Raw genomic sequence first — 10,418 nt, 5'->3', positions numbered from 1 at the left:
AATAGTAATTGTGAATTAATGTCAACTCCGCCTTCCTTCATATAAAAAACCTTAAGGGCAGGGAAAGTGATTTCTTTTACCTTGTAGATCCTAGAAAGATTTGATCTAGAAACCTACCTATATCTCAGGCATGCATTTGGTGACCACACACTCGGTGTTGAAACTCTTGACCAGTAGGTATGTCCCTCCACTTAGCAGAGACAAAATAAGAAAAGGTTCTCTCTCCTTTCTGATCACTGTTTAAAAAATATTCTTAAATCTCTCAAAACTCTTATCTAGGGCCTTGAATCCTCATTATCAGTCTTTATAATGGGAAAACAATCACTAGCTATTCTTTCCAGACCAGATTCTAGGAAATAATAATTAAGGGATCTCTCTAGAGATCACATTCTCAGTAGCCACTCCTTCTCTTGCCATAGATCAGTCGAGCCCCTTCCAAGGCACGTGGCTGAGAACGGGAGTCTGGGAGGTCTCCTAGTTGAGCAGGTTTGCACTAGACATGGCTTTCCCAGTTTCTCCTTGTGAGAATGTATAGAGAATGTGTGTGTGTGTGTGTGTGTTTACTTGTCTTTAAGGGACCAGAGAGTCAAGTTCTTGGGAGAGTGGGCATGAGACTCTAAAAGAGACACTGATTCAGTCACACCTGTCATCTCCTGGTCCTTGTCTGTAGTCCTAAATTTTAAGAGAAGGGGCTAGAGACAGACAAACTGACAGAGACAAAGAAATGCAGACAGACAAACAGGTTGACACTCATTAGTAATGCGGTATTATTGTCATCTCCTGAATGAGCTCTAATCATGAAAATGTTTCTCTTTTTATGAAAACATCACCTTCCCCTACATCAAAATCTTCTGCCTCAGGTGGTAGAAATGGATGCAGAGGGGGTGCAGGAACCCTAACCATCACTTTCACTCAGTCACTGAAAGCTCCTCATCACCCTCAAATCACACACATGGTTTTGGTTTATAAATCACCATGGTAATAAGCACGACACAAATAACTCATAGAGTTCAATCAGAAAAAAAGCTAATGACGAAAATGAATGAGGAAGTAGGGGCTTGGTGCACTAGTTCCAACTACACTGCTCAAAATAAATAAAGCACTTGTGCTTTCTTAAATCTGTGGGTGCTGGCCCTTTTTGCCTACAGAGAACAAAAACAGAAGTAATAGAGAGAAAAATAGATTTACTGAGTCAAACGTAGTTTAAAAATGAGAAAAATAGCCTGAAGAGTAACATGAGAAATACGAGCAGCTTCAATAAAAATAAGCTTTAAAAAAATTTTTTTTAATGTTTAAAAGAAAAAACTCTCCCAACAGGTTAGAGTTAAATATAAAATTGGTGACTATAGTGGAGCCAAATAAGACTAGGAAATGGTTAATAATGTTTTGTAAGTTCAGTCATGATAGCATGAACTAGAAAAAGTCTGTCTTTCAATATTTTGGCAAAAGTCTGATAAAGAACCAACAGGGGTTTTCACTCAGCACCTTAAAAGCCTGTCTTATCCTTGGGGTTTCTGCAGCCAATGAAAGTTTGTCATGATGATGTAATGCTCCTGAGTTGTGTTTCAGCACCGGGTGTGTGGTCACCGGATACCATGCCTGAGATATAGGTAAGTTTCTGGATCAAATCTTTCTTTCCAGCCTGTTCCCCTGCTTAAACTAATTTCAGCAGAGATCATTTGTTTCTGGTCTAGTTTACTATCTCTGAACAATTTTTTTTTTTTTTTTGTAATGTGGCTAGGGTGATTATAGGATTGTAAAGACAGCTGGTAAACAAAATGATGGGATCTTAGAGTCAATTTTCCTCTGTTATTAGTATGAAGGCTTTTATTTCTCAGCAATTTATCATCACCTCAGAGGGAAAGAGCAGCAAACAGGGTTATGTTTTATTTGTTAAAGGATTCCTAGTCATTTAACAAACACATTTTACTAGAAAGATGTTTTCAGGGAGATGCAAAAGATTCTTTTTAAGGATTCACACTGAATTTGACTTATTAAGTGAACCCCATTGAACTGTAAGCAAGGAAAAAAGTTTCATGTTTATTATAAGGAGAGAATATATAGGTCCTGCCCTCACAAAGTTTAAATCCTAGAGAGACAGAAAGAGAAAGGAAAAGACAGCACGCTGTTTTTTCTGATTTTAAGGTAAAAACAATTGAGAAAGAAAAAAAAAGCTGAAGATTTAGTAATATTTAATAGCCTTAATAGTTATACAAAGTTAAATGAAGAAAAGTTAAATGTAAATAACTAAGTCAATTCTAATACATGACTGTGCAAATACTTTTATCTATGAGCACCATTTTAAAAGTTGGAGTATTTCAAAAATTTGAACTAGGTAACCAGCATAGCCAATGAAAATGTAGCTCTTTATTTCCTCTCTATGATACCCCCTGCAGATGTGGAGATTTTAAAAGAATTCTTACTAATAACAGTCAAGCTACATATATTCAAGTAATGTGAATTGTAGAAAACATTTATCCAGATAACTCAAGGTTTCTAAAAAATTCAAGAGTGCTACTGGGGAAAATAAGAATGAGACATGGGGAAAGGGCCACAGGGAGGGGAAGAATTTAATAGTGTGTTCCCAGAGACACTGATTGAATTACCCAGATTATTAGTCATGTTTCCCCTTAATTCTGACCATATAGACATAGACTCTGAGAAAAGCAACTAAAATAAAACTGTGGATATTGCCTTAATTAGTTCTCTTAAAATTACATGGAGATTAATTTTCACTCTGAGTATCAAATCACAAAAATCAAATAAAAATTTATTGAGTGTTTAAAAAATAAAATAAAAGTATAAAAAAGATTTATCATCAGTCAAGAGGAATGGCAGAAAATGTGAAATGTTGTGGAATTTCTAACAGGTAAAATACTTTTTCTTATTTTGTAAAACATCATGTTTGATGGGAACTGCTGCATGTCTTCTTTTATTAAAAACTTCTCAGCTCTCTACTCTGAGAGCTACTTCTCTCTACCTTCAGCCTGATTTTATCAATTACACATCATTTTCCACTGCATTTTCATTCACCTTACTTCCAAAGAACTTGGTCATCTTTCTACCATACTTCCTCAATGATTATGAGATATTCACCCCTTACATGAAATTAGCCTCTTCTCTTCTGCTCCATAGTTAATTGATTTTTTCCTCAACTTAATAGCTGAAATCCCAAATACTTGGTATCATAAAGTAAGCCTTATATAAATTTTAAACTGTATTAGTCAGCATAATCTTAAATGACTCATTTTAATTGTATTTTTTAAAAATATATTATTGCTCTGGTGCAGTACTTGGTACTGACACTTGGGACTTAACAGATGAAATTCCATATGTTACTAGCATCTTATGCTTTGTCTTCTGCACCATCCACTCTAAACAGAGAGCCAATATGGCAACAAGAAAGGGTATAGTGTCCTACTCTAGAATTGGAAGAATAAGAATGACTGATAGAAGGAGAAAACATTTCCAAGAGAGGGAAACAGAATGGATAAGCTGGAGAATAATGAGAACAAGAGGAAATGCCCTGGCTTCTGATATGGAATTTGTTTGGTTTGGGGCTTTGGTCTATGCTGAAAGCTGAGGTCTCCATCACAGAGCTGTGGTGGAATAGGATTTGCTCATTTGACTTGGGTTCCCAATCCCTCCAGCACCCAACTGGAAAGCTGGCTCATTAGTTGTCCACTGGGCCTTCAAAGAGACCCAGAAGGAATCTGCTTGATGTTCTGCTTGATGTAGTGAAGCTCTTTGATCCTCATTCCGAGATGCAAAGATGCAGGAAAAAAATCAAGACTTTTTAAATCTCTGTCTTATCAGAAAGATATTGTTTCAAGAAAGTCTTTAGGATGTAATCTGAATAAGAACCAGGGACCAGGAACATGCCCTTGTGATTCATTTTGAGGGTAGAGTGGACCTCGGAAAAGACAATCCAGAGTAGATCTGGTGCTCATAAGATCAGAAGAGTTCAGTCTGATTTCAGCATTCCCCTGATCAGAGAGTCATTTCTATTCAAAAGACAACCTAGAGGATTTTTAAGTAAGTCCAGTAACTCTGAAAGGAAGTTTGGTTGGGAAAAACTATGATAGCGTTCCACTGTATGTAATAAAGTAGGTGCCATCTGATTTTATTTTATTTTTTTTTTTTTTCTGATTTTAAGAATTAACTTTTAAAATACCTTGCTTTCCATGTCATCCCCAAAGCATTTTTTCATTAAGTAATTAGCATCTTCCATAAGTGGAAATGGTCTAGGCTCCTTTGGTTTTTACCTACACTCTTTAGTGGGCAGGAAGCCACATTAGTGCCACTGTCAGAAGAAAAGAGTGATGATAAGCAAGGGGAAAAGGAGTTAGCCATACCTCCCAATGTGGATATTGGGAGCTAGTGCACTCTCTAAATGCATGGGAAATTTAAACGTGGGATTATGTGTGAGGAGGAAGGATAAAGACTTCATGGTGCTGCTACTGCTGCTAAGTCACTTCAGTCGTGTCCAACTCTGTGTGACCCCATAGACAGCAGCCCACCAGGCTCCCCCATCCCTGAGATTCTCCAGGCAAGAACACTGGAGTGGATTGCCATTTCCTTCTCCAATGCATGAAAGTGAAAGTGAAGTCGCTCAGTCATATCTGACTCTTTGCAACCCCATGGACTGCAGCCTACCAGGCTCCTCCGTCCATGGGATTTTCCAGGCAAGAGTACTGAAGTGGGGTGCCATTGCCTTCTCCAAAAGACTTCATGCTGCTGCTGCTGCTAAGTCACTTCAGTCATGTCCAACTCTGTGTGATCCCATAGATGGCAGCCCACCAGGCTCAATTATAATTCCACAGTGAAGGTCCACGGGGCACCTACCATGTGCCAAGCATGAAATGAGATGCTGGGTACACAAAGGAGAAGCAACCTCTTCTATCTCACAAGAGCTTTAAGTTTCTCTTGAATTGCTATGTATGGAGTAGGTTTTCATCAAGCACAGAAAAGTAGAAGCGTGTGATAACATGAGGATGGCTCTACATCCCAGTTTGCCAAAGACAGTCCAAGCGTATGCCTCCTGCCCTGGGGTAATTATCAATTGCACTTCTGTGCATTCTGCAATGTTGCCTTAGCTTGTTACGGAGAAGGCAATGGCAACCCACTCCAGTACTCTTGCCTGGAAAATCCCATGGGTGGAGGAGCCTCGTGGGCTGCAGTCCATGGGGTAGCATAGAGTCGGACACGACTGAGTGACTTCACTTTCACTTTTCACTTCCATGCACTGGAGAGGGAAATGGCAACCCACTCCAGTGTTCTTGCCTGGAGAGTCCCAGGGACCAGGGAGCCTGGTGGGCTGCTGTCTATGCGGTAGCATAGAGTTGGACACGACTGAAGTGACTTAGCAGCAGCAACAAATGAGGAACCTTGCAGAGATTTAAAATATAAGTTAAAGGAGGGGGACCACTAACCTGGGCAAGATATTTAGAGACCTTGACCCAGGGCTGGGGTCATGATGATAGAGGGGAGCAAACAGCAGCCGTTTCTCCATCTTTTCGAAACAGCCTCCCCACCTCCTTTGGGAGAATGTCTCCTTCCTGGCCCTTTATGTAAATTAAGGGCACTCTGTTTTCTTGAAGCCAAGGGGTGGCATGAGATCAATCAGCCAATGGGACACTCTCTCCTGGAACTTTGCCCCTGGAGCAGAATGAGAAGATGAGCGAGGACGGGGCAGGGGTTGGGGGATGGGAAGCTTGGAGAAAGAAATCTCGCAGCAGTGTCCTGACTCCGTTTCACCATGCGGTTCCTGCTGCAGAGACCCCCAGAAGGGCCTGGGTCCTGTGGTCTGGGAGTCGGTTTCTTCAGCCTTTCTTTCATTCTGTGAGTTTCCTCACAGCCTTCCAATAAATATATTTTTGGTTGACAGTAGCCAGAGTTCGGTTTCCTCCACTCATAACAAATGAATCCACATTGATCCCGATGTTTTATCAAGAGGCCATACTTACAGATGAAGGGGATAAAGGAAGGAGGAATGACACACTCACTAGCCAGCACTTTCCTTTTTCACTCTGTATCTTAACCATTATTTTTGTATGTGAACACCATGCCATAATCTCCCTCCATCACCGCATCACTGTAAAATGCTCTATCTGCTTCATTGCTTATTTTTCAACCATCATGTACATATACTCACAAAGGGAGGTGTGCTCTGTAAAAAGATAATTGTGAGTAGTGACTTTAAAGGTCTTGCCTCTGCCTCTGAGAGTCCCCTAGTCCTCCTGCGTTGGATCCAATGCTGCTGCAGGGGCTGCAAAAACAAAGGGCTAAGATTTGACACAAACAACACATACTTACTCAAACAGACCTTTTCTTGGAGCTTATTTGTCAATGAAATGAATGCGTGTGGGTGACCTGAAAGAAGTTTTTATTGGGGCACTGTTCTCCTTTAAACCATTCGAGGCACGGAGTGATGGCTCTGGCGTTCTAAGGGCTAGAGGGTGCTGAGCAACGATCTAAGGCGGGCAGCACACGCTTGCTTCAGGTGGGCAGGCAAAGGAAAATTGGGGAGGGCAAGCCTGCACACCCCGCGATTGGCTGGATTTTGATGCAGCAAACACTCTAACGTCCTGAAATATGGGATGCAGGAAGTCTCCACAGATGCACTCTGCTGCAGTTCTTGAAAGGCAGGAACAAATTTAAACTGGGTTTTGTAAAAACAAATGACATCATTCCTGCACGCTCTTCTGAAAAGCTGCAGCCCCAACGGAACATTTTACCCCTTTGCTCTTTTCTGGGTCCCACTGCAGGGCTTCGGGTTTTTGATGAGCACGTTTCACTGGCTAAATCTTGCAGGGAATAACCTTTCATCACTTGCCTCTAAAAATAATAAAATCCGAGAAGAAAATATAGAGGCACACGTAAAAGTTCGTTTAAACTCACATTTCATCTCCCTGCACGGTTATCTAGAGACATGACAGCACATGGGAAGAATTCTAGGGATGTGAAGGGAACAATAACAAAATGCTGTTTGGGGGACTGTCATCATGGAAATTACAGCACTGATTTATTTTGGGTGGCCCTCACTGTACAGTGGGTGGTGTGGGTGACTGGGAGACTAGGATTTCCATGTAGGGATTTTTCAGAGTTTGCACTGTTAGCTGCAAAAGTAATCAGGGATCTGGAATAGTAACAGTAGTCAATTAAGAGTTATACTGAAATACTGTTCCCCATTGTAGAATTCTATATTAAAAAACGCAAGTTTAAAAGACTTTTGAAGACACAGCAGAGTTAGTTGACTTTAAAAATGTGGTTTTTTCATCTTCAGAAGCTAGATGCCTAGAAATGCAAACGTGAATCATCAACATATCAGAGTGTGATGGAAATTTTCTCACCAAAAAAATATTTGTTTAAGCACTATCTTTAGGTAAAGGACATCCCAGGAAGTTCCCTATTTGTCAATGTCAGTCTCATAGGAGCAAGTCCATGAGCAAGAACGGTGAGAACCCACCCAGGTAGGAAGCCGACCTGGTTTTCTCAATCCCATCCCAAAACGCAGACCCAATTATTCACTTTCCTAAAACCAGCTCCCACAGCTAATTCTGGAAACAGCTTTTCTTTTTTGAGCAGACTATTAAAAATCTTTTTAGTTCAGTTTTATTCAATATTATGATGAGATGGCAAACAAGAAATGAATTTTATCTTAAAAATGACATTCAGTGACGCCTAAGCTGAGGTTTGACACCACTACTTCTCAAACTTATGGCAAATTTTTTTTTTTTTTAGGAAGGCAATATGATGATTTTCTTTCTCTCTGAAATGAAGCTAGCCTAGGGAGACTCTTAAGGAGAAATGGAAAAACAAGTTCACACATACACCCCTACCCTACCCCTTAATCTTAATTTTATCTCTCTGTTCTTGATTCTTGGTTCTCCATACACTCCCTTTGAGAACCACGCTCTTATTTATGCTGTCATGAATCAAATGATGGCTACTATGCTGACCCAGATAAAGTCACATGTGAGCAATCAGAACAATCTCTAACTAGAGCTGCATTTAGTAGTCAGGAAAAGCAACAGACTACTTTCTTATTGTTAAGGATACCATTTATTTATTTTCATTGTCCTCTTGGCTCAGACAGTAAAGAATACACCTGCAATATAGGAGACTTGGGTTTGATCCTCGACTCAGGAAGATCCCCTGGAGAAGGGAATGGCAACCCACTCGAGCGTTCTTGCCTGGAGAATTCCATGAACAGAGGAACCTGGCGGGCTACACTCCCCAGGGTCAAAAAGTGTCAGACATGACTGAACGACTAACACTTTCATTGTCCTCTCCTTCAAAATTTCCCTCTCATTCTGAAAGAAATTTTTGAAAAATATTTTTCTGCATCATTTTCTCCATTCAACTGAAATGGTTTCCACTCAAAAAGGAAACCCAGCTAGGTCTTCACATGAAATTAAAGAATTTCTTCTTAGTGTAATCAGATACTATGATACTTTTTATACATAGATGAAATCTGCTTTATTCTATCCAGTCTAGGAAAAGAAGAAGAGAGAACTTTCTAGCATTTCTCTCTTTCTGACTTTCTAGTAGACTCTCTTCCTCTTTCTTATTTTGTCGTCTTTTACCTCCCCTGGACTGCTGGAGCTGAAAACACAGAACTAGAAGCTTGAGGCCATTGTTGCTGTTCTTGCCCTGCTTTGGGCCAAAGTCACCTGAGATTTAAAAAACAACAACAACAACAAAAAAGTGGTTTTTTTTTAAATATTTTTAAAGAAGAAGTAAAAACTAGGAAGGCCACTTGACAATTTCTAAGGTCTACTCTCTTTGCTTTGAAGTCCCTCCCTGGAATGCACATGCTGTTGGAATTTCCCTTCAAAATGTATCTTACTGGCACTTAAAACTGAGAGTTTATAAAAAAAAATGTTTTAGGAGTTATGAAGAAACTTTAATGTGCTTTTGCTGATAGTTGCTGCGTAACCTAAAACAAGTTAATGGCATTTAGAATCAAATAGACATTCTACCATTAATTAAATTTGCCCAAATTTTTATAGGAAAGAACTCCATGATACTGATGTAATCATGGATATGTTCTATTCCAACTTATAAGGAAAGCAAATAAAAAGGTATTTTGAGAGGGATATATGGGGTGCAAGAATAGAAAATCAACAGAAGAGGGTAAGTCAGATCCCATGGCTCTTTTGTTCAGAACTTTCCATGGCTTCCCATCTCTTGGCAAAAAAATAGCCCAGTACCCTTGCAAAGGGCCTTGATTTCCATCTGCTCTCTGCCCCTCCTTCCTGTCTCACCTCAACTTCTTCCCTCTCCTTCTCATTCCATCAATTCCAGCCACACTAAACCTCTTGTTGTTTATTGGACAGCCCAAACATATGTCAGCCTCAGGACCTTTGCATAAACTGCTTCCTGTACTTGGAACAGTGTTCATCCACCTTCACAAAACTCCTGCATTTCGTTCAGATCTCTGCTCAAATGCTGTCCTTTCCATTAGATTTTCTCTGACCATGTTTTATAAACCAGCAGCCTCCACTATCAGTCAATGGTCCTTGCTACTTCCAGTATCATGATCCCCTGTAGGTTTTTTTTTTTTTTCCCAGAGCACATATAAACATCTGACATTGAATGCATTTGTTGATTTGCTTATGGTCTGCCCTCCCCCATTGAAAGGCAAGCTCCATTAGAGCATGGACTTGGCTTTGCTCCCCAAGTGTTGACAACACCACCCTGCACAGAGAAGGGCCTCCACAAATATTTATTGAATAAATGAATGAAGAATGACTGCACTTCCAGCTTTGAAATCCTGAGATAATTTCATATTTCTAAGTCCTCTTTATTTTTGTGTCTCTGCAGCAAAATCATACATACCTTTGTTCCTAAATCTTAAATCAGTGACGTTGGAATTAGACATGTTTAACATTAAAATAAAAACTCAGAGATTTTTTCATATTTAAAATTGTATATAGATGTTAGTGACATATTTCTTTCAAATACAGTCTTCTTTGGGGCTTGCGGTATTATACATATTGCCTTTTCTCTACTTTTCTTGCTTAAAAATTAAAATAGTAGCATTCCATGGTCTTTACAGTGAATTTTCACACAGTAATTTCCTTGATTGGTTTCAATCTGTGTTTCATTTGGCTCCAGCTCAGGAAGCTCTCCTCCCGCTTCTCTTCATTCCTAATGTTCTCCCCATTCCTGTCCATGCCTCTGAAGCCTATTCCAAGTATCTAAAAGCTGACCTTGCACATAACAAACACTCCATAAATGATGTTCATACTAGTTATTATTAAAGACAAATGGATTTAAAATATATGCACTGTTGTTGTTTACTCACTAAGTCATGTCTGACCTTTTGCTACCCCATGGACTGTAGCCCGCCAGGCTCTTTTGTCCATGGGATTTCCCAGGCAAGAATACTGAAGTGGGTTGCCAAGCTCTCC

General features: G+C 39.9%; 1 long non-coding RNA gene across 1 annotated transcript in view; it reads left to right on the top strand.

Annotated features, from left to right (window-relative positions):
- The first annotated feature begins 1,518 nt into the window (after positions 1-1,518).
- Positions 1,519-10,418, top strand: part of LOC129624139 (uncharacterized) — a 168,587-nt gene continuing 159,687 nt past the window's right edge. Inside the window, exon 1 of the long non-coding RNA XR_008700773.1 lies at positions 1,519-1,610. This is a non-coding gene — a long non-coding RNA (uncharacterized LOC129624139). The remainder of the gene's footprint in view (positions 1,611-10,418) is intronic.

The sequence above is a fragment of the Bubalus kerabau genome, chromosome 12 (genome assembly GCF_029407905.1).
Source record: "Bubalus kerabau isolate K-KA32 ecotype Philippines breed swamp buffalo chromosome 12, PCC_UOA_SB_1v2, whole genome shotgun sequence".
Lineage (NCBI taxonomy): Eukaryota > Metazoa > Chordata > Mammalia > Artiodactyla > Bovidae > Bubalus > Bubalus kerabau.
Note: the sequence above shows the minus strand (reverse complement) of the source record. Positions and strands in the feature narration are given on the sequence as shown.